The following is a 23,454-nucleotide window of genomic DNA, read 5'->3' on the forward strand; positions in this document are numbered from 1 at the left end:
AAGACCCAAAAGCCTGTCCAGCAGAGCAAAAAATAGTCTTCAGGTAGAAGATGTGAATGTATCAGAGACTTCTAAGCAGAAGACTTCATGAACAGAAATACAAAGGCCACACTGCAAGATGCAAACTACTAGGGCCACCACAAAAACAGAATGGCCATATTACTGTTTGAGAAAAAGTACTTAAAAGAGCCTGCAGAACTCTAGAAAAAGATCTTGTGGACAGACAAGACAAAGATGAACCTGTATAAGATTGATGGCAAAAGCAACATGTGGAGACGAAAAGGGACTGCTTAAAATCCAAAGCATACCACCTCATCTGTTAAACATGATGGTGGGGGTGTTGTAGCTTGGGGAGGTATGGCTGCCAAAGGTACTGACACACTTATCTTTATTGATGATGGAACTGCTGAGGGCAGTGGCACAATGAAGTCTGAGGTGTATAAAATAGAAACATCTGATCTGCTCAAGTTCCAGTAAATACCTCCAAACGCATTAAATGGTGCTTCATCCTACAACAAGATATTGATCCCAGACATACTGCTAAGGATCCCAAACATACTGCTAAGGTGACCATGGGTGTTTTTCAAAGCTAAAAAATGGAAAATTCTCAATTGGCCAAGCCAGTCACCCAATTTAAATCTACTTGAGCATGCCTTCCAAACAGAAGCTGAAGATGACTGCATTAGATGCTTGGCAGATCATCTCCAGAGAAAATACTTACAGTGTAGCACCCGGAGATGACTATGATTTGCTGACTATGAATATGCAAAAAATTGCTAAATATGACTGGTTTAATATACCACCATTGCTATGTCCCAAACATTATGTTACCCTGAAATGGGGGAATCATAAAAAAAAATGTGTTGTCATTCCTATGTGGTGTGATCGAAATGTATGCCAATACTGTTAAATGCACATCTGCAATGTGCACTTTAATCATGTCTGAATTGTTTGATTTGTAATTTTAAACTGTGGAGAAGTGGAGTAAATCAAGGAAAAATGTCTTTGTCCCAAACATTATGGAAGGCCCTGAATTTAGCATTCAGACACAAAGAACAGGTTTAACTATTGTTCAAGCACACAGTAGAATGAGCAAGACATGTGATCTAAGGTACTTTGATGATGGTATAATTGTTGGTGACAACATACTTACAGACCACACAGTGTGATAAACAAAACACTTGATGAGAATTGCCGGACTCATTCAAGCTAAAAGACAATCCAAAAACAACAGTTCTTTACAATAGTAGTGTGCATAGGGGCATGTGTTAATGCAAATACTAGATGATAACTAGATGATGAGGCTACAGTTGGCACTTAACACCAAAAAATGGACAAAACAGATTAGAAAAATGTCCTTTGGTTTGATAATCTCTGATCGTTATGTCAGAATTTGGTATAAACATTATAAACCAATGGATCCATCCTGCCTTGCTTTAATGGTATAAGCTAATGATGGTAGTGTAATAGTTAGGGGAAGTTTTTTCTAGGCCCACATTAGGCTTTTAAATACCAAATGAGCATCATTTCAATACCAAAGCATACCTAACCATCTTTGCTGACCATGTGTATCCTTTTATAGACAAAATGTATCAAAGTTTAAATGGATACTTTCAATAGAACAATGCACACTGTCACAAAGCATGCATCATCTCAGGCTGTCTCCATGAATGGGACAATGACTTGAGCGTTCCCTAACAGTCATTATCGCACCCAGATCTCAAGCCAAAAGAATGCCCCTGAAAGAAGGTGCAATTGGAAATTGTTAGCATGAATCTGTGACCAAAAACTTTCAGGAACTACTTTTGTTTCTGCATAGTTCGAAATCAAATGGAGTGTTTCCTGAATCTCATTAAATGTATACCTTGAACAATTCAGGATGTTATGGAGGCAAAAGAAGGTTTTCCCCAAGGATATATATTGGCTGCCCATCAGCAAACACAGAGAAAGGGTTCTTCACCGTCTCATGGTCAGATGTAAATTGGACATGGCTGAGTCTAGGCAGAGGTTCTACTGGAGGGAAGAAGAGAGACCAGAGTTAAAGGGAGTTTTAGAGAAAACAAAGAGAAAGTGAGTGATCAGCTTTCATTCTTAATGTATAAAATCAGGAAAGATAAAAGGGACATAGAGGATTAATTATTTAGAATGTATTTTAACTTGTTAAAAGATACTTTAACTTTCATACTGAATCGGAACAATAATATATTAAAAAAAAATTAGATGTTCAAAGATCCTCTATTGTCTGATTAATTGAAGTTCTTCATAAGTCATGTAACAAAAATGTCAAAAGATAAAAAAAAAATTTTGCGAAAGACAACTTCCACAATAAAACATTAAAACATTAAAATTAAAAGCAAAAAATGTCCTCCTGGGACCATTAGTGTCAGGATTCTGTCCACCCTTAGCCTCACTTTCCATGTGAGGTTAATCTCTGGTCCTGCCAATCTTCATTTATTACTGAGTCCATTAACCAGACAGCAGTTACCTAAAGGGTTTGGCTACTAGCTCTTCACCCTTTACTTTTGGTTTCCCTGGTTTCTCGATATTTTAACTGTCTTTTTTGGGATAGGTTGTGACTGCTTTTAGTGTTTTCAGTTTGCTTGTGTATAACTCCCTGCATTTTGTTGACACTTTCTCATTTATTTAATTGCTCTTTTTCATTGTTGGACCCCAATAAAATATCAATGTAAATTTACCTGCTTGTCATTGATGCTTTTCTCCCTAAGGCTCCCCTAGATTAAAATTCTTAAGCTACATACACACTATGTCCATCCATCCATCCATTTTCTAATCCGCTGAATCCGAATACAGGGTCACGGGGGTCTGCTGGAGCCAATCCCAGCTAACACAGGGCACAAGGCAGGAACCAATCCAGGGCAGGGTGCCAACCCACCGCAGACACACTATGTTCTCATTCATAAACTATTTCTAAAATGACAATGATCCACATCCGCACTAGTATTTTCACTTCATTATTTAAATTATCTCTCCCCTCACACAAAGACGACTGAAAATACATACAATGTAGCCACTCACCTAAACTGGACACTTGACAGAAGCAGGAAGAATAAGTGTTCTTCGAGCTAGACATTCATCGGCAGCTTGCATTTACACATGGAGAACAGCAATGTTGAATTGGAAAATCAAAAAAAATATTATTTTTCTTTGCATTGAAAATGAGGAAGAATTTTTATTTAGAGTAACGCATGCCTTGTGGCAAGTGGTACCCAGCCGGAATGCCCAGAAGGACCGGAGGAGGGCTTACGTCTCCTCCAGACCAAGAGGGGGCGACCGCCCTGATGGCTTTGGGGACCATGGGAACAGAGCTTAGAAGTTCAACCCTATAAGGACTATAGGGTCACCACCAGGGGGCACCCCAATGCCTGAGGAGCCCTGGCCCTCAGCACTTCCGCCACATCCGGAAGTGCTGGGTGGAAAGAAGACCAGGGACACCCGGAGTGCTTCCGGGTATGCAGCCGGTACTTCCGCCACACTGGGGAGTGCCAGCGGAAGCTAATTGGGAGGCACCTGGAGCATGTCCGGGTGTGGATAAAAGGGGCTGCCTCCCTCCATTCGATGGCTGGAGTCAGGAGTGTAGAAGACGAAGTCTTGGTGGAAAGGAGTGGAGGCAGACCTGAAGAGGTAAAGGCATTGTGAGGCCTGGACTTTGGGGTTGTGTGTGCACCATAAATAATAGAGATTGTAAATAAATGTGTGTTGGGTGATTTAAAATGATGTCTGCCTGTCTGTGTCCGAGCCATGTTCCACAGCATACAAGGCAGGCAAAGTGGCTAAGCAAACCTAATAAGCAGGATCCAATCAGGGAAGGATTACATTAGAAGGACGAACAAATCAGAGAGTGATTAGAGTCTGCATTTTCAAAACTCTTCATCTTCACTCATTCACACTGCAGCGTTGAGTCAAAATTTTTAGATATATATGACTCTGGAGAGTATTTTGTTTAAAAGTCTTCTGGGTTAAAAATGATGGGGTGGAGTAGATGAAAGGGAAAAAAGTAGACTAATGTCTTTGTTTATAAGTGAAAACGTAGTAGTGTAGATATAACCTATGTGCCTTCAAATGAGTGTGTTCTGGTGCCATTATTCTCCTTGCTTGTTTCGCCTTCCTTTTATGTGATGTCATTTAGACGTAGGCCAATCTGCAGACCATGAGGGATGACAACATGTCCACTGCAGCAAAATAACAATGATAATTAGAATAATCAGACGCAAATTGAAAATAGTAAGGAAATAGCAATGATGTGTATATAACATTGTTAATTACAGTTTGTGCGGGACAAGAAATGCAAGAGCTCAGAATAAGAAACAATTACCCTGACTTTTATGAAATTTGGTTCATGAAATTTGGTGTATTTTGGAATTCATATATACCATCCATCCAGTTACTGTAACTGCTTAGGCCAGTACTGGTACACAGTAAGGACAAGCCTGTCCCGTAATGTTTCCCAACCTTTGTGGTGTCACGACCCAGTTTTTCACATGCCAGTGTGTTCATGAGCTTATCCCCCTTCGTGAATTTAGCATGATCGTATAAGCAGGGGTAGTGGGGTGGTCCCCACTAGCAAATCAAGCAAGACTGTAAAAATGAGGTGAGCACCGCATGGTTAATTGATCACAGTTGTCAGAGCGGGGGTTAGTGAGGTCTTCCAGGATTGACTGAGACCCAGTGGGAAAGGCAGGGTTTCATCCAGGGTCAGCCATAGCCCACCTGCAATGCTGCCACAGTGCCGTACAGCACTGGGGCCAAGCTCAAACCAACATTGTGAAAGCACCACACATAAACCTTCACACTCATCCTTTAAATTAGATTGGTTTTTTAGAGCTATCGTTTAAGTCAACCTGCCTGCTTTTTTGGGGTTAAACTAGAATATCCCAAAAATAAAAACATTCAGATACAGGAAAGCCATGCAAACTCCACAAAGACACTGAATGAACCAGGATTTGAACCCCAGGAGACAATGAGGCCACACAACTAACTACTGTGTCAGGGTTTTGTCCTCATATATCCAAAGTCTTTAGGGTTAATTTGTTAAAATCATAAAAGCTTAATGAGCTGTGACTTTAAACCACTTTTTTATATTTAGCCATAGCTGGTTTAAAGTACAGTTTTGTTTGTGCTAATTTCTGACACGGGTACATTATGATGTGGATATAAATTTGTAAACTGTCTTACTATACTGAAAACAACAAAACAAAATAAAATCTAATTGAAGTCTGAAGCCCAAATATAAACCAAACAGATAATGTTATTCAGATAATGATTGTAAAGAAAAGTAATAATGATAAATGCACCAGGTAGAGGTAATAACTCTATTTACAGTAATCCCCAATGAGCTGCCTTTAAATATAGTCTTGCATCTTCACATGACATAGTTGTCTTAGGTGGTCTGTTGGAATTGGTTTTTGCTCCTTTTCCAGTCGACACTCTGTGAAGGTCTGATTTGTCTTTCTTGACCCCTGTAAGATAAGTCTGATTGTGACTGGGTTATGGCTGCATGCTCACTTGCTTCATCCTTTCTTACTACCAGACCTTGGAGAGATTAAAGGGCATATTTTTGTGCCTGTTATCTGAAGTAGTATCTGTGCAAGATTTTACTAGAGAACCACAGCATATAAACTACCATGTTGAAACTATCCAGATGGATGACAAAAAACAGAACTCCAAGGAGAATTTATAGACTTTCTATCTTACATTGACCTCCCTCTAAAAAAAAGGGTTGCCTTACCTTATGTCCAAATACAATATTTTCACATTTTTGGGAAATGTATGCAAAACATGCAGAAAAACCAAATGTATAGATCTTATGTGCCTGTTGTACATTTTGCAATTTTCTGTAAATTATCAGTGTTCTTAGAAGACAGAAACAACTAAGCATGATCAATCATTCTGTTTATTGACATTATTCATGAAGAATATCAATAAAACTTAGTTTTCTAAAATGAGTATGGAAGCAGCTATATTTTGATACAGCAGTTAGTTTCTGTTGTCTTATACCTCCATAGTGGTATGTTAAAATCATGGCTTAGGCTCATCTGTGTGGAGTTTGTATGCTACTCTTCTCGCCATGTGATTTTTACTCTGAGTGCTGTTCTTATCCTATGGCATCTCAAAGAAATACATGTTAGGTTAATTCCTACCTCTAAACATGTCCAGTAGGAGTGTGAATGAGTAGCTCTGTAATGGATTGCTGCCCACCAAGGGTTGGTTCCTGTTTTATACCTGATGCTTCTTGAATCTACTGTGGCCCAATCATCATCATCATCATCATCATTGCACCCCATAATCAGTGTGAATTATTGGGGCTATCAGTGGGAGTCTTCTTCGTTGCCCATATTCCTTTCCTATATTGGTTCTGCTCTTAGAATGTTAAATCCATCTCATTATCATCTAACCATCTTCTTTTTTGTGGTCCTCTTCTCCCTACTCCCTCAGCTCTTCCAAACATCATGGTTTGTATTAATATGTTGCCATTCATTCTGCATAAATACCCAAAATGTCGTAGGCTCATTACTTTGACCTTAGCCACAACCATTGTTCTTCTGTTCCTATCTTCTCTGATCTCTTTGTTATTAACCATGTCCCTCCAGCATTTTCTCATTATTTTCATGTATACTATCATCACATTTCAAATATATTAAATTTCCCAATTTCCATGCTTCTACAGTTCATGATTCATATGTGTTTAGCAATGTAGACGTCACACATACATTAGTAATCTGGCCAAATGCATTACTCAAAATGAATTAAGCAAATTTAAAAATTTCGTGTTATTAATAAAACATACTGCTCAAACCCATGAATAAGCATAATCATGATGTTTTTTGTGAATAGTGATTTACTTTGCTGTATTCATTGTTGATCATGTAGTACACAGCAGGGTTTATAATAAACTCAATATCCCCATCAACATTCCACCAATTAAAACTAGTGAATTATTATATGCAAGTGGTGCATAATGGACTGAGAGCTCCTTTGACTGCAGAGATTTTTCTCCTGCAACAAACTTGGAAACACTCCTTTTACATTTCAATAAGCATCTCAGGCAATGTATTTATTTAATTAATGACTTGCAGGAGCAACAATACGACCATGTAATTTTAATGGAACTGTATGTGCAACAATGTCACTGCTGATGCTGGAGTCTTGTCCTATGGGACCTTGAAAAGGACTAAGCAATGCATGAAGAAATATATCCTATATCTACTATATAATAAAACACTAAGGTCTGTGTGCCCAGTCTCGAGTAATCTGATTGGTCAGTTTGGATTGTTTTGATTGGTCAGTTTAGCTATGGTTACGTGACAAAAGAGAATGTGTGAGTGTGAGAAAACACAAGAAGGATTAAAGGTGCATGCTGAGAGCCTTTAAAGACGGAAAGTATAACATCAGACAGGAGGTGAGAAATGACAGAATCTGAGAACCAGGATATATTGGAACATGCTGGAGAAAGGGACCGGCGGTAAAGACAGAGTCAGACTAACATGAATACAGAGGAAACACACTGAAAGTAAATGTAGAGCAAGAGATGGCAAATATTTTAAAATTATTCTATTACTGTGGCTAGTAGATCATAATTGGACCATAAACATATAAGTTTCAATACTTGCGGAAATTACCAGATGAAGTTCAGAAAACATTTTGATTGCTCAATGGTTAGATAATCAATACTATAAACTGAGTTCTATAAAAGAACATAATGTTAACACACTTTTTGAATATTTCAAAAATCTGCCTATTACATTCTCTCCTGTGGTACATGCCAGAGTGTTAGACATACTTGATTACTGTTCTATTTAAACATCACTTTTTTTCTATGTATGCATTGAAGTCAAAGCAAGCCAGTTACTATGCATTTATGATGTCTATTGTTGATTGCTGCCCCTAAGAAAATGTCAGTGCCATACATGTCATGATTTTATTTGATCTGCTGGTAATAACAATAGATTAAAAACCAAAATGTCTCTTTGCATAATGTCATAAATCATAAATTGACCCATTATGCACAAAAAAAGTTTGGAATCGGGCTGTTAAATGATATTCTTAGGAAGGAATAGTCTTCAGAGCTAATTTCTCATGTAAGAAGAAAACTAACAACAGATTTAGTCCAATTAAGTCTGCCAGTAAATTATTATTACATGATCACTTTCTAAAATAAACCACAATAAAAGTGGCATTTGATAATTACATCCTGTATTTTGATGAGTGTATCAAAATGAGTTTGGCAAAGGAGGGACAGAAACAATCAAAACTTGCGTCAGTTTATTTATTAAAAAGATATGTTTTGATTAATTGAAATGAAAATAAACAGTAGGGGGAGCTGAAAGCCAAGCTGTCAACCTGCTTTGTCTACTCAGAATTCCTATTGCTATGTTTATTTCAAGTTAATTGGCTTGTCCTGTTAAGTGTTTAATTGTTACATTATATTTTTCTACAAATGTCATTTTCAGATTTGAGCTTAAACCTAATTGCTTCCTTGCTTTGTCACTGTTTTGTCAGCAAGTGTCTCAGCAAATCTGTATGTTGACCTTTCATAAACCACTGTTAAACTTTTCATATTTCAGAATCATGCAAATATTGTTGTGACAGCCAGCTACACAGTATCTCAGTAACTGAAAATACCATGGAGTATCCTGGCTAGAGTCCATTACTCAATTGAAATCATTCATTTGCTCCTAACCCCACATTAACCATTCCTGGTGTGTTATGAGCTGAAACCTATGGAGGGGATACCACTCCATTGAATGCACAAACTACTCATTCATGCCTGCATGATTTAGGGATGGCAGTTAGCTTAACATACATTATTTCGGAATGTGGGAGGAAATTAGAATATCTGGAGAAAATGCACAAAATGTGCAAAATTCCCTTATACAGAGACCAGACCCAGAACTGAACTTAAGTTCTTGTAGCTGTGAGACAGGAGAATTAACTACAGTATCGCTATGTTTATTTAAAAACAATTCACAAATAATTTCCTCAAAGCATTAAAATAAAACACAATTACATTTAATGTTAAGAATATACATGCACGAATGTGATCAGAAATAGGGCTTAATCTTTAACTAGTATGGGATACATGCTGAGTACACAAGATTGATTCTGATGTCCTCACTCATGGCTGATGATATACTTGAATTATTTAACAAAACATATACATATACATATGAGTTTCTGTATTACATCTTGCCTGAAGAAGCGGCCTGAGTTGCCTCAAAAGCTTGCATATTGTAATCTTTTGAGTTATCCAATAAAAGGTGTCATTTTACTTGGCTTTTCTCTACAAAACATATACAAAATAAATTAATTCACTTAATAATCAGACCTGGTTGTTTTCATATTGAATAATGCTGTTAATAAAATAAGAACTTTAGATGCCAGTACAAATGTTCTCCTAGATTCTTTGAGTTGGTTGACTGAGTCTATCTTTTCACCCATTATTTCAATAGGAGAAGGAATTCTCCCTAATTTATTTCAGCCCTTGGGTAATAGTTAACATCCAGGATAGAGCTTTGCAAACTTATTTGTGTTCAAGATTCAGTCCAAAGATACAGTATGCCTGGCTGTTTGTCTTTCTATGGATTCTGTGAATTTTTGTAGGGTAGTGATCGTTTTCACCTATTACTACAAATGTTGACTCACTACATTATTTAAAAGCTTGAGGTGATCTTTACTTGGTTTACATTTGTTAATGTTAGCAAATATAGGTCCATAGAGTGATTATTGCCATGTATATAAAGTATAGTAAAATGGTAAGATGTGCAAAAATAAGGAGATGAGGACGAGGAAGTAAGGTAAATGGGATATCCACAAGAAACCGCAAGATGTAGTGGACAAGGAGTCCCAAAGCACATAAGTCCCAATAAGTTTCAAAAGGACTTCCAAAAAATGCCCACTAAAGAGGAACACCACCGTCAGAACTCAGCTAGTAATTATGGTAATAAGTCTTTATAAATAAAAAGATTTCTTATCACAAAAATGCTCCGTCTCACTAGGAACCTCTGAAGAGCACAAAAACCATAAATGAGTTGACAACAAGGCAATCCCAGGTGAACAGTATTCCATAATTTCAATTCAAAGGCGAGGTCAAAACCAGAGCACAAAGTCAAAAAATCTGTAATCACAATAAACACAGCAAAACACAAGTTACTGCACCACTCCCAAGTGCAAGGCACTGTGGGATACCACCCAAATTTATAGGGCAGTGGGCAGTCCCTGTTGGTGATTGGCAGGTTGCTTCACCTACAGGGGGACCACCCACAAAACACATGAAACATAACACAGGCAGCTTACATATATAAACAAAATCAAAGAATAATGTACAAAATCAGCACAAAGTAACATTAACATAAATAACAGAATCAAAAACAGAAATAAAACATGAATTTGAACCACATTACACAGGGAAAATAAAAAACAACTAAAACCAAAGGGAAAGGATTAGTTATAGTAGAAAGACATGGAGAACTCTAAACCAGAAAATACAAAAGAAGACTTGCAAACTTTCTTTTAGTATATTCACAAAACTGGAGAGTGTTTTATTCAAAATGATGATATTTTATGCTGTCATCATGATGATGACGTTAAACACAACTTAATAAGGATAAGGCCATGGCTGGGCAGGCTGATGAGGATAGTGGCCTACTTTTGGAACTTCTAGTATGCCTTAGACCCTTTTGCCATATTTTTGTCACCATTTTACAACAATAGCAACATGACAGGATAAAACTGTTGCTTCTCTGGGTCAAGAGGAGACATTTGAGGTTGTTAGGACATTTATTGCCAAATCAATATGTGGACAACAATACTAATCTCCATGCCAGATCAGTCGAGGCCCAGGTTAACAATGACCGCCACCAGTACTGTTAGCCAACAGGGTGCTGGCGGAAATTGGGCTACTGTTGGCTGAATAAGAAGAAGGAGAAGAAGAGGGGGGAGACGTGTCCGGAGGCAGGACAAGAGGAGGAAAGTAAAGAGAGTGGAACTGAGGGTAGGAACTTTGAATGTTGGCAGTATGACTAGTAAGGGGAGAGACTTAGCCAATATGATGAAGAGAAGGAAGGCTGATATATTGTGCATGCAAGAGACTAAATGGAAGGGAGTAAGGGCAGGTGGATCAGAGGTGAATTCAAATTATTCTATCATGGTGTGGATAGGCGGAGAAATGGAGTAGGGGTTATTCTGCAGGAACAGTATGTCAAAGTGTTTTGGAAGTGAAAAGAGTGTCAGACAGAATAATGATTATAAAGCTGGAAATTGGAGGTGTAATGATGAATGTTGTTAGTGCATATGTCCCGCAAGTTGGGTGTGCACTGGATGAGAAAGAAGATTTTTGGAGTGAGTTGGATGAAGTGATGAACAGTGTAACCAAGGGACAGAAAGTGGTGATTGGAGCGGATTTCAATGGACATGTTGGTGAAGGGAACAGAGGAGACAAGTGGATTTTGCCAAAATGATGGACATGGCTGTGGTGAATACGTATTTTACGAAGAGGGAGGAACATAGGGTGATGTACAAGAGTGGAGGAAGATGCACACAGGCAGATTACATACTATGCAGAAGAGTTAATCTGAAGGAGATTGAAGACTGCAAAGTGGTGGCAGGGGAAAGTGTAGTTAAGCAGCATAGGATGGTGGTCTGTAGGATGACGTTGGAGATCAAGAAGAGGAAAAGAGTGAGGACAGAGCCAAGGATCAAATTGCGGAAGTTGAAAAAGGAAGACTGCAAGGTTGATTTTAGGGAGAAGGTGAGACAGGCACTGGATGGTAGTGAAGAATTACCAGATAGTTGGGAAACTACAGCAAATGTAGTAAGGGTGACAGCAAGAAGGGTGTTTGGCGTGACATCTGGACAGAGGAAAGAGGAAAAGGAAACCTGGTGGTGGAATGGGGAAGTACAGGAGAATATACAAAGGAAGATGATGGTAAAAAAAGAAGCGGGATTGTCAGAGAGATGCAGAAAGTAGACAAGAGTACAAGCAGATAAGGTGCAAGGTGAAGAGAGAGGTAGCGAAGGATAAAGAAAAAGCATATGATGAGTTGTATGAGAGGTTGGACACTAAAGTGGGAGAAAAGGACCTGTTCCGATCAGCTAGATGGGAAGAACCGAGCTGGGAAAGATGTGCAGCAGGTTAAGGTAATAAAGTATAAAGATGGAAACGTACTCACAAGCAAGGAAAGTGTGTTGAGCAGATGGAAAGAGTACTTTGAAAGGCTTATGAATGAAGAGAACGAGAGAGAGAAGAGGATGGATGATGTGGAGATAGTGAATCAAGAAGTTCAACGTATCAGATAGAGGTGTTTAGGAGAGATGGCAGTGGAGTTTTAAACCAGATTGTTTAATGGAATCTTGGAAAGTGAGAGGATGCCTGAGGAGTGGAGAAGGTGTAGTTGTGCCAGTATTTAAGAATAAGGGGGATGTGCAGGACTGTAACTACAGGGGGATAAAATTAATGAGCCACAGCATGAAGTTATGGGAAAGAGTAGTGGAAGCTAGGTTAAGAAGTGAGGTGATGGTTTGTAAGCAGCAGTATGGTTTCATGCCAAGAAAGAGCACCACAGATGCGATGTTTGCTCTGAAGGTGTTGATGGAGAAGTATAGAGAAGGCCAGAAGGAGTTGCATTGCATCTTTGTTGACCTGGAGAAAGCATATGACAGGGTGCCTCAAGAGGAGCTGTGGTATTGTATGAGGAAGTCGTGAGTGGCAGAGAAGTATGTAAGAGTTGTTCAGGGTATGTATGAGGGAAGTGTGATAGTGGTGAGGTCTGCGGTAGGAGTGACGGATGCATTCAAGGTGTAGGTGGGATTATATCAGGGATCGGCTCTGAGCCCTTTCTTATTTGCAATGGTGATGGACAGGTTGACAGACGAGATTAGACAGGAGTCCTAATGGACTATGATGTTTGCTGATGATATTGTGATCTTTAGCGATAGTAGTGAGCAGATTGAGGAGACTCTGGAGAGGTGGAGATATGCTCTAGAGAAGAGAGGAATGAAGATCAGTAGGAACAAGACAGAATACATGTGTGTTAATGAGAGGGAAGTCAGAGGAATGGTGAGGATGCAAGGAGTAGAGTTGGTGAAGGTGGATGATTTTAAATACTAGTCAGAGTAATGGGGATTGTGGAAAAGAGGTGAAAAGGAGAGTGCAAGCAGGGTGGAATGGGTGGAGAAGAGTGTCAGGATTGATTTGTGCCAGAAGGATATCAGCAAGAGTGAAAGGGAAGGTCTACAGGATGGTAGTGAGACCGGCTATGTTATATGGGTTGCAGACAGTGGCCCTGACCAGAAAGCAAGAGACAGAGCTGGAGGTGGCAGAGTTATAGATGCTAAGATTTGCATTGGGGGTGACGAGGATGGACAGGATTAGAAATGAGTACATTAGAGGGTCAGGTCAAGTTGGACGGTTGGGAGACAAAGTCAGAGAGGCAAGATTGTGTTAGTTTGGACATGTGTACAGGGAAGATGCTGGGAGAAGGATGCTAAGGATAGAGCTGCCAGGGAAGAGGAAAAGAGAAAGGCCTAAGCGAAGGTTTATGGATGTGGTGGGAGAAGACATGCAGGTGATGGGTGTAACAGAAAAAGATGCAGAGGACAGAAAGATATGGAAGAAGATGATCCGCTGTGGCAAACCCTAACAGGGGCAGCCAAAAGAAGAAGAAGAAGAAGGACATTTACTGAATATTGCCAATAGGTGCAGTCATCCAGCAAGTGTATCGGACATGAGCCAATAAGAAGTAATCCTGGTTCAGAAGCAGTTTATGTAACATGCTATATTATATATTGTCTGTTATGTGAACAACTGTAAATTTCCAGGGAAGAGCTGTTGTTAGGGAATATAGTGAAGCGACCTGTCAGACTTATTGTATGAAACCACGATACTCACCAGAACAAGCAAATTGAATGTTCATTTTAACCTTAAATTAGTGTCTCTATTATTGAATATTATTAGAGGATGAAGAACATTAGTTATAATGCATATTAATCAGCCTACAGTTCTGTCTTAGGAAATTGTGATGCACTAGTTACATATTTGAATAGTCTGATAGTGGGCAAGTCAAGCTTTTAGTATTCTTGCTACCATGAAAAGGTGTGGGTGTCATGATTTTAACTTTATTTTACAATATATTTCCAACTTTTCTATGGTCTCTACAAATAATGCATATATCATTTTGTGGGTTTTAGAGGTCAATGAATTTAATACTCTGCTTATTTTTCTGATTTAGAATGTTTTTGAAGAAATATGTATTGTCACCTTGCCATATTTTTTATTATAGATGCCACATTTGTTGCTGTTCTTGATGCAGGGTTGCCAGGCTATTGCTAGGCAGATTGACCTGGAGTGTACAAAACATGACATCATTACTGCAAGTGTATTAAGATCAGCATCATACACTTCCTGACTGTCCAAGTTTCTTGGTAACTAAAATAAAACCCTTGTGTTATTATTATTAAGAGCCTTCTCTGGTTAAAAATTCTTTTCTGTTCTTCAGCTTTAATTTATGTTTTAGTTTTGCTTTGACTTTGTGAAATATTCTGGTTACTCTTTTGCAGAATTTCTTGATCTTTGATTTTGTCTCACATCTTGGCATTTTGCTTACTTAATTCATATACTTCCAGTTACAACCTTGGCTAGTTGCAACACATAAAATTCCACCTTCTAATTCAATCTTATTTTAAACTGCTGCCTCCCTGTGTACTCAGTACAATGTGGAAACCAGAAGTATTTTCACAAAGTAGCACAAGCCTTATTATATTCAGATATTATCTATCTATGTATGTTATATGACACTGAAATTTGTATAATGGTCCTTTAATAAGACATCACACTCCCATAGATTAAGATATATTCCTACATTGTCTAACAACTCTAAATTAGTGAGACCTGCTGCCATCCTGGTTAGAGCTATTTCCATCTTTGTGCCAGTCTCTGTAAGGATGGACTCCCTAATGGTATTGTAAATGTTTGTATCTGAAGAAATCCATTCGACTGTTGTTAACTTCATACAACCTCAAATTATGTTAGGAAGACAATATTCTTTTGTAGGGATTCCCGTTCTCTATTTGACTCCATTTTGTAAATCTTGCATAGTTAGCTTATCCTGCTAACCAGTTAACTTAGCCTATCAACCTGGGACTCATACTTAATAACAGTATGACCTTGGAGTCTCACAGTTTGGCAACAAGGCAGACTTATCCCACCATCTCAGATGCAGGACTACTTTGTCATGGATTCTTTTTAACACCAGATTTTTTATACAACTACTTTTATACATTTTATACTTTTATACATTTACTTTAAACTAAAATAGAAAATAGTGAAAAAATATCTCGGAAGTGGACCAGCTCTACACCCTTAGCAGGGTCCTGGAGGGTGCATGGGAGTTTGCCCAACCAGTCTACATGAGTTTTGTGGACTTGGAAAAGGATGTTCGAGCTTGTCCCTCAGGGAATCTTGTGTGTGTGTGTTGGGGGTGCTCCAAGAGTATGGGGTACCGTACACCCTGATAAGAGCTGTTCGGTCCCTGTATGATCCGTGTCAGAGCTTGGTCCGCATTGCCGGCAGTAAGTCGAACCCGTTTCCAGTGACAGTTGGACTCCACCAGGGTTGCCCTTTGTTGCCGATTCTGTTCAGAACTTTTATGGACAGAATTTCTAGGCGCAGCCAGGGTGTTGAGGGGGTCCGGTTTGGTGGACTCAGGATTGGGTCACTGCTTTTTGCAGATGATGTTGTCCTGTTTGTTTCATCAGGCCATGATCTTCAGCTCTCTCTGAATCAGTTCACAGCTAAATGTGTGAAGAGGCTGGGAAGGGAATCAGCACCTCCAAATCCGAGACCATGGTCCTCAGCCGGAAAAGGGTGGAGTGCCCTCTCAGGGTTGGGAGTGAGATCCTGCCCCAAGTAGAGGACTTCAAGTATCTCGGGGTCTTGTTCACGAGTGAGGGAAGAATGGAGTGTGAGATCGACAGGCAGATCGGTGCGGCGTCCACATTGATGCGGGCTCTGCATCGGTCTGTAGTAGTGAAAAAGGAGCTAAGCCGTAAATCAAAGCTCTTAGTTTACCAGCCGATCTACGTTCCTACCCTCATCTATGGTCATGAGCTATGGGTAGTGACTGAAAAAACGAGATTGAGAATTGAAAATAAGTTGAAATGATTGAAATGAGTTTCCTCCACAGGGTGTCTGGGCTTTCCCTTAAAGATAGGGAGAGAAGCTCAGTCATCCGGGAGGGGCTCAGAGTAGAGCCACTGCTCCTCCGCATCGAGAGGAGTCAGATGAGGTGGCTTGGACATCTGATCAGGATGCCTCCTGGATGCCTCCCTGATGAGGTGTTCCGGGCATGTCTAACCGGGAGGAGGCCTCGGGGAAGACCCAGGACATGCTAGAAGGACTATGCCTCTTGGCTAGTTTGGGAAGAAGAAGTGGCCGGGGAGAAAGAAGTCTGGGTATCTCTGCTCAAACTGCTGCCAACGTGACCCGATCTCGGATAAGCGGAAGAGGATGGATGGATGGTGAAAACATAGATGCAAACATTGCAGTAATATATAGTTTAGACTGTATCTATCAAATTTGCCTATTCTTTTCCCATTTATACTATAAACAAAAGATGAACACTCAAACAAAAATGCAAAGAAAAATCCAAATAAAAATTATTTCACTGGAAAAAAGGAAGTGGGGGAACAATATAATGGAATGAAAATCCAAAGATGGCACTTTATTAATGTTACTGTTTTAAATTCATACAAGTGAATTAGAAAACTGGATAAAATGCTTTGAGAGGGCTTGTCAAGTTCAATGAAATAACTTCTTCAAATTTTCCTGTGTCGTGCTACTGATCTACCCACTTCCCTTTTCCTAGTGCCACCATTTCCATTTGGATCTTTTGTTTGAATTTTAACCTTTATGGTTTGTACTTTTATTTTTGTTTTGATTTTCATTATTTGTTTGTATTATCATTAGTTGTTTTTCACCTTATTAGTTTTTGCTTTTTTCATTGTCATTTTTGTTGCCATTTTCATTTTTACTGATGTTCTACAATGTACGTCACAGAAGTGCAACCCTTACACATTCTCATAATGATATTAAAAAGGTTTATTTGGGGAGGTTATAATTAAGAATACTTTTCCAACTTGCAATATTTTTCCGTCCCAGCTATAAAATAAGTTTTCCAGAAGGGAGCATTATCTGTTGTATAAAGAGAAGGAAAACAGCAAAACACAGAAAAAAATATGAAAAAGTGTTTCGAAAGATGAACTGTAAATAAATAAATGATCATGATCAAAATCAGGAAAGTAAGCATAATAAACATCTAAACCCATAACATGAACTAAAATCAAAATGAAGAAACCACCGTAAGATCATAGCCAAAGAATTCAAATCCTGAAACACTTTAAACAGCACAAGTAGGAGCAGTCAGACTCGGATAGTGAATGTACTGAGGAGCCAGTATTATGCTTCAATAATGTCACTAAACATGACCTCTGCTTCCAGTTCGATAACAACCTGAATGTACATCCTTGCACAAAATGGTGACAAACGATGGCATTGTGGTAAAGTAACAATAAATAGTAATTTTTATATGCACCCACAGATTCATAACACTCACTTTTAATTTGGTTCTTTTTAAGAATACTATTCAGCAAAGAAGATACAACATATTTCTAAACAATCAACATAATAAAGAAAACAATGTCTGGAATGATCCGTTGAAAGAGTCTATTTGGAGAAATAAAAAAGAATTTCTGTAAAAAATCAGTTTTTACCTTTAACTGAATTATAACGATGTACATGTTGTAAAAAGAGAGCAGGATCTAACAAAATGAACCAAGTTAAGGTTAGGCAAAGTGATTGGTCACCTTTTCTTCAAATGTGCAGACTTCTTCACGTTTTGAAGAACTTCTAAAATTTCTCCAAAATGTATTTAATAATATATTCTTGTAAAGTTTTAAATCTTAGACCAAGGAGCATGACCTTCTTTGAACTGAGTCTCTGTAACACTTTGTAAAGCCAGTTTCCATAAATTTCAGTAGCCACAAGATGAATATGTTCAGAATCCATAAAAACATATTGAAACACAAACTAATACTAAACATCTGTATATGAAATTGCTTTCATCATCTGAAAAGTTCATCCTTTTAATTGCTATTTATTTTTACATTCACAAACTATATCTCTATCTACATCTATATCTACTGTTTATCTAAATATCGATACGTCATTGTATGTCAAAATATAAATTATTGTAAAACTGCGGACAGTAATGATGTGTTATACCTAGAAGAAATTAGGGAAACTAAAGTAAGAAAGACTAAGAGAGGACAGGAACTCAAAGATCAAAAACAAGCAAAAGCCTAAACCAACAGATCAATTCTACCAAAAATATCAATGTAGATTACACAAATCTTGACTCTTTGTCAAAAAGCACAGCGATGTCTTGACTCCTTAAAGGGCTTTCTGTAACTAAATGCCGCAGAAAGGTTTTTTTCATAGATCCAAAAGCTTAGACATAGCGAGTTGTGTATCCGTAATGGTTATAATAATTAGAAAATGGCATTAACATGATGCATTGCTGCTGATGACTTGGCTGTGGCAATGATAAGCAAAATGGTTTCAGCCAACACAAAATGCCAGGGTATGTAGTCAGAATACAAAAATAATGATGATGAAGCAAAAATAAATACACAACAGATCATAGAATTTAATTACATACATTTCAAAACTTCAAAATCATAATGTTGTGTATCAGCAGTAATATACAATTGAATCTCTTAATTTTACCACCCACTAGTACTGAATGTATGTCATAGAAAATGTATATATTTACAGATCTTAGCAACACTCCATATGTTTTACCAACAAACCATAGCGACACTCCAAATATTGAACCAACTTCCAGTTAGGTCCACATATAAATGCATTGAATTAAACATTTAATTGAGTTGTCATAGTATTCTATGTGGTTTCCCTGGCTAGGGGGCTTTCTTGCGTCGACACACATTCTCTAAGATTTTCCTATTCTACACAGACTCACAGAATTGCCTTATTTTCTTAATTTAATACCTAAGGACTTTTCTTAAGTTTTGAGATCATTAATGTTATGGAAATTTTCTAATAACATTCTCCTGTTTGCCTCATTGGAATATCCTCATTCCAGATTTGCTCTGAATGCACCTCTATTTGTTGGAATTAGGCTTATTCTTCTTTTTCTGTGTTTTTTCCTGCTATAATAACTATAATAATCCTGAACTGTAGTTAACTAATTATGTAACCTTTGAACACAAACAGCTACCTAAATAATTGTCTAGCAGGCGTGTTTCTTTCACTTTGACATCATTTAAGTTTTTTGCTCAAAATAAAATATGAAAAAGCAAAAGTATTTGAAAATATTTGACAGTATAGCCCGTTTTAATATTGTTTCTCTCTCTTTCTTTCTCTCTCCCTCTAGACTAGCCTTTTGTTACAATATTTACATTAACTGAAGAGGAGTTAGGAGTGGACATCTATAGCAACAGTCCAACATAAAATGTAAAACAATTACATCTGTCTTGATATGACTGTCTTTATTACTTCTGTCTTTATATGAAATACAGCATATTCATCAGGACCTGGGCAGGCAGATTATAGGCAGCCCTGGGAGTAAAGAAGACGGTGGTTGTGGCTTTGCATACAGAAGTAGCATGTTGACCTTGAGAAAAATAAAGAAATTAATTGTGTGTGTTTCACTACCATCTCATACATCCCTGGCCTATAATAGCTAGCTAATTACAGATTAAAAAGTTCATTGACGGTTTTCTTTTTCAATGAATTTCACTCAGGCAACTGTAAACTAAATGAATTATGTCATAAAATCTAGAATGTAATTTAAAACTAAGGCATAGTTTTCTGTATTTTTTGAGTAAAACAGCCTGTTTTTAAGGAAGTATTTTTTCTGAATTACAGAACATTTAAAATGAGGTCTGGAAAGACAAATATTCAATAATAAAACAATTACGGGAATTATGTCTCAGAATCCTACAAGGTCACTTGTTCAATAGTTCCCACACTCTAAAACCAAGTGAAGTCTTTTGGGAATCCAGTTAATTTTATTCACTGTCATGAATACAACTTCAAGGTCAGATGTCTGGTTGTCATATCAGAAGAACTAGTGAATGAAAGGCAATGAAGAAAAAAACTACCATAAAAATGTTAAATACGCATGTGAATACTAAATGGTAAGGAGCAAATAAATAGAGAAAACAGAAAAAAAAAATAGCACAAGAAATAAGTGTACATGCTCTTAATATTGGATTCTTTAAGAAGTATGGCATTTAGTACATGCTGCACTTTTCCAGGATTGGTAGGTAGAACTTTTAGGCTCTATTGCTTTTTAGCTGCATACTCTTCCTTTAAAACTTAATCGTTGTGGGTGGTCCCTGGGTGAAAGAGAAATATCTTCAGAAGAGAGGAAGTGCTATAAATAATCAAACATGCTTATTCCACTGGACTATCTGTCGTCACAATTGCCACTTCATAATATATTATGGAGGCTTACACTTTCTGTAGAGACAAATGGAAAAAATCCAAATTTTAAGATTAGGGGCATCAGGTGCACAGAGTTATTGTTTGCTTAAAATGTAAGCATTAGGCAAAATAGAGATAAACAACAGCTACTGGAGTAACATTATTTAGACTAGAGGCTGCCTTGGGTTAACTGACATTTCTTGTAAAATATTTAATTGTAGATGGGTTTATTAAGGCTGGTCAAAGAAATAAAATGTAGAAGTAAGAGGTTTAATATTGAATTGCATTTTAATGAAAACCTTTGTCAATAACACATAGAAAAAATGAGCAGAAACAAATAAGGCAGAACTCAAGAGCGGTTTACTAGTTACAGTTCTTTGCAGAGTGTCCACACAGACTAAAGAGAATGAAAAATATAAATAGGCTACTCCAGAGGAAAACAACCCGCTGCACGAAGATGCTACTCTTTCTTGAGACAGGATCTTTTGTTCCTCTAAACTGGACACAAGTAAACAGGGGCACAGATAAATAAACACACCATATTATATCCAAATCATTCATGGCAAACATTTACAGACTTTGTTATGATTCTTCAGGTATTCAAATTTCTTCCTTTATTGTACTAGAAAAGATTTTAGGGTGATTTATTAATCTGAAGGTGTTGAGTGTGCACGTGTGTGAATGCAATTTCCTGCCTTACTCTCTGAATGTGCGCTGGCCATCTGATCCTGTGCCGGACTAGTCAAGTTTTGAAAATCAATGGCTGAAGTTTTGAAAGCTAATGAAAGATATCTTAAGAACAGGCCAGAAAAGACTGCCTTCTAAATCCAGCAGTTACAATGGGGAGACGAGATATCTTCTTATTTTTCTTATTTTTTCATGGTTACATTTTATCAGTTTCTATGAATAGATGTCAAATTGTCTGAGTAAGTAATAATACATAACATATCATTCTAACTACATACTTTTTAAAGCAATCATTTGTAAGTCAGGCTAGAGATGCTGTTTAAGTATTACCACATATATTTGGACAAGTTTGTAAGGTAAACTATAAATTATTTCCGTTAGGTTAAATTGCACTCCACCAAAATAAAATCATATTCATGCACAAAAAAGGAATTGGTGTTTTTGAGGCTATGGCTATGCAATTAACACAAAAGTTATTTTAATGCATTTAAAGCTTTACAAATACATTTTTCCATTTTATGTTTGGATTCAGTGGGTTGGAAAATGGATGGATGGATGCTTATTGAACAACTCTACTGGCAGTCATGTATCCAAACAACCCAAAATACTAGTGTATGAAATCGTTACAAAATTGTATCTACATATTTTGTAAAGTGTGGCTGTTAACCAACTACCTCCCTCACTTATCAGTAGGATGTGCTATTGGACAACAGTCTATGAAGACCCTGAGGAAGATATGTTACAAATTGTGGGGAACCCCCAATTCAGTTATTAGAAGCAGCTTTGAGCAGTTATGGGCTTCTCGACTTGATTAGAGCACACCCCAAATTGTTTGTGTTCCAGGCATGCAGGAACATCTGGTACCACCACAGGGTGTTCCTCATGTTTGGCACCAGAGCTCCAACACATACTCTAGGACCCGGAAGTAATAATCAGGCATACCCACGAGCAGACAATGACCCAGTCTTAAATTGCCCATCTGAATTGACACAGGGGGAGTTTAGAGTTGGGTAGAGTCCTTAATGAAAGCGCTTCTGACTGGAGGAAGGAAAGCCAGGCGTAGGAGAGTGCTATTGGAAAAGATAATTGGCAGGCTATTCTTTGTTGCATACAGTGGGTAAGCAGACCGGCCAGTGCCAATATTGTAACGGGGCTTTGAGGACCAACATGTTTGATGTTTTCACACTTTTGTGACCTCTTTGTTTCCCTTTCCTTGTTATAAACATTTTTTCTTAAAAGAAAATCCTAGTTGTGTTACATTGGGTCTTTTGGGCCTACTTTAGGCATTGTTTAGATTCAAGGGCAGAACAGAAGTGCCCATAATAGTCCACAAATGAGATAAAGGCTTGGTTGCTTAGAATAGAAATTATTGGCTATTAACCAATAACTGTATTTATTTACACATAACACATACACAATATATGTAAGGCTCCTACATGCATATTTAAATATATATGCAATTTGCATGGTGTTTCTGTTTCAGGAATATAACCACTTATGTAACTTTTTGTTTGTTTTATATATAGTACGATTTGTGGTTGTTCTTTCTAAAAGTGTTCTACTGTCACATTCTGTATCTGTTAGCCAACTAACATACTTACCAATTTTTTTTCAGATGCACTCACAAAATATTTTGTCCTGTCCATAATTCCATATCTGGTCTCCTTAATTTTAAAATTTAAAACCCAGTTTTGTTAATTTTTTTGCCGTGTGCCTGATTAGTACTCCTTATTCACACTATTCTACTCATGTTCTCTTACTAAGAATTTTAATCTTCTTAGAAAAACTGAAATCTGAGTAGTGAAAACAAAAGAATACTATGGTGCTCTTGAAAGTATTCTATAAGATCTCCATTCTGACTATTGCATGTAGAAGTGAATTTTACTTTGCCATATAGTATTGCCATGTATGCTAGCATCTCATATGAACATGGTCATATATTCAGTTGATGAGACTTGCTTGATATAGTAGAGCATGTAGACATTGCGAAAAAAGGATGAGGGAGAGAGTCGGGAAGACAAAAGAGATTATGGGCAGTGAATGTAAATGAAACAATACGAAAACAAGAATAATTTAAAAAGACAAGAGTTTTCCCTTTTTTATTAAGGAACACAACATTTATGGCAAGGGAATCACTCATCTTTTTAATTATTTTCACATGCATCCAGTTACGATGCTATCAATAGTACAGAGGTAAAAGTTTGCTGATGTTTTGGTTCCTGTTCCACAGCTCTTTAACCTCCCCAGGA

At 37.7% G+C, this 23,454-nt stretch overlaps 1 long non-coding RNA gene across 6 annotated transcripts in view; it reads right to left on the reverse strand.

Annotated features, from left to right (window-relative positions):
- LOC120535499 overlaps nucleotides 1–23,454 on the reverse strand; it is a 51,794-nt gene that overhangs the window by 11,908 nt on the left and 16,432 nt on the right. For 4 of the 6 annotated variants that reach the window (XR_005634912.1, XR_005634909.1, XR_005634911.1 and 1 more), the window contains one exon: nucleotides 1,865–2,013. The exons of 1 other annotated variant lie outside the window; for it this stretch is intronic. This is a non-coding gene — a long non-coding RNA (uncharacterized LOC120535499). The remainder of the gene's footprint in view (nucleotides 1–1,864; nucleotides 2,014–23,454) is intronic. One more of the 6 variants, XR_005634908.1, reaches the window with a different exon arrangement.

This window comes from Polypterus senegalus, chromosome 9 (genome assembly GCF_016835505.1).
Source record: "Polypterus senegalus isolate Bchr_013 chromosome 9, ASM1683550v1, whole genome shotgun sequence".
Classification (NCBI taxonomy): domain Eukaryota; kingdom Metazoa; phylum Chordata; class Cladistia; order Polypteriformes; family Polypteridae; genus Polypterus; species Polypterus senegalus.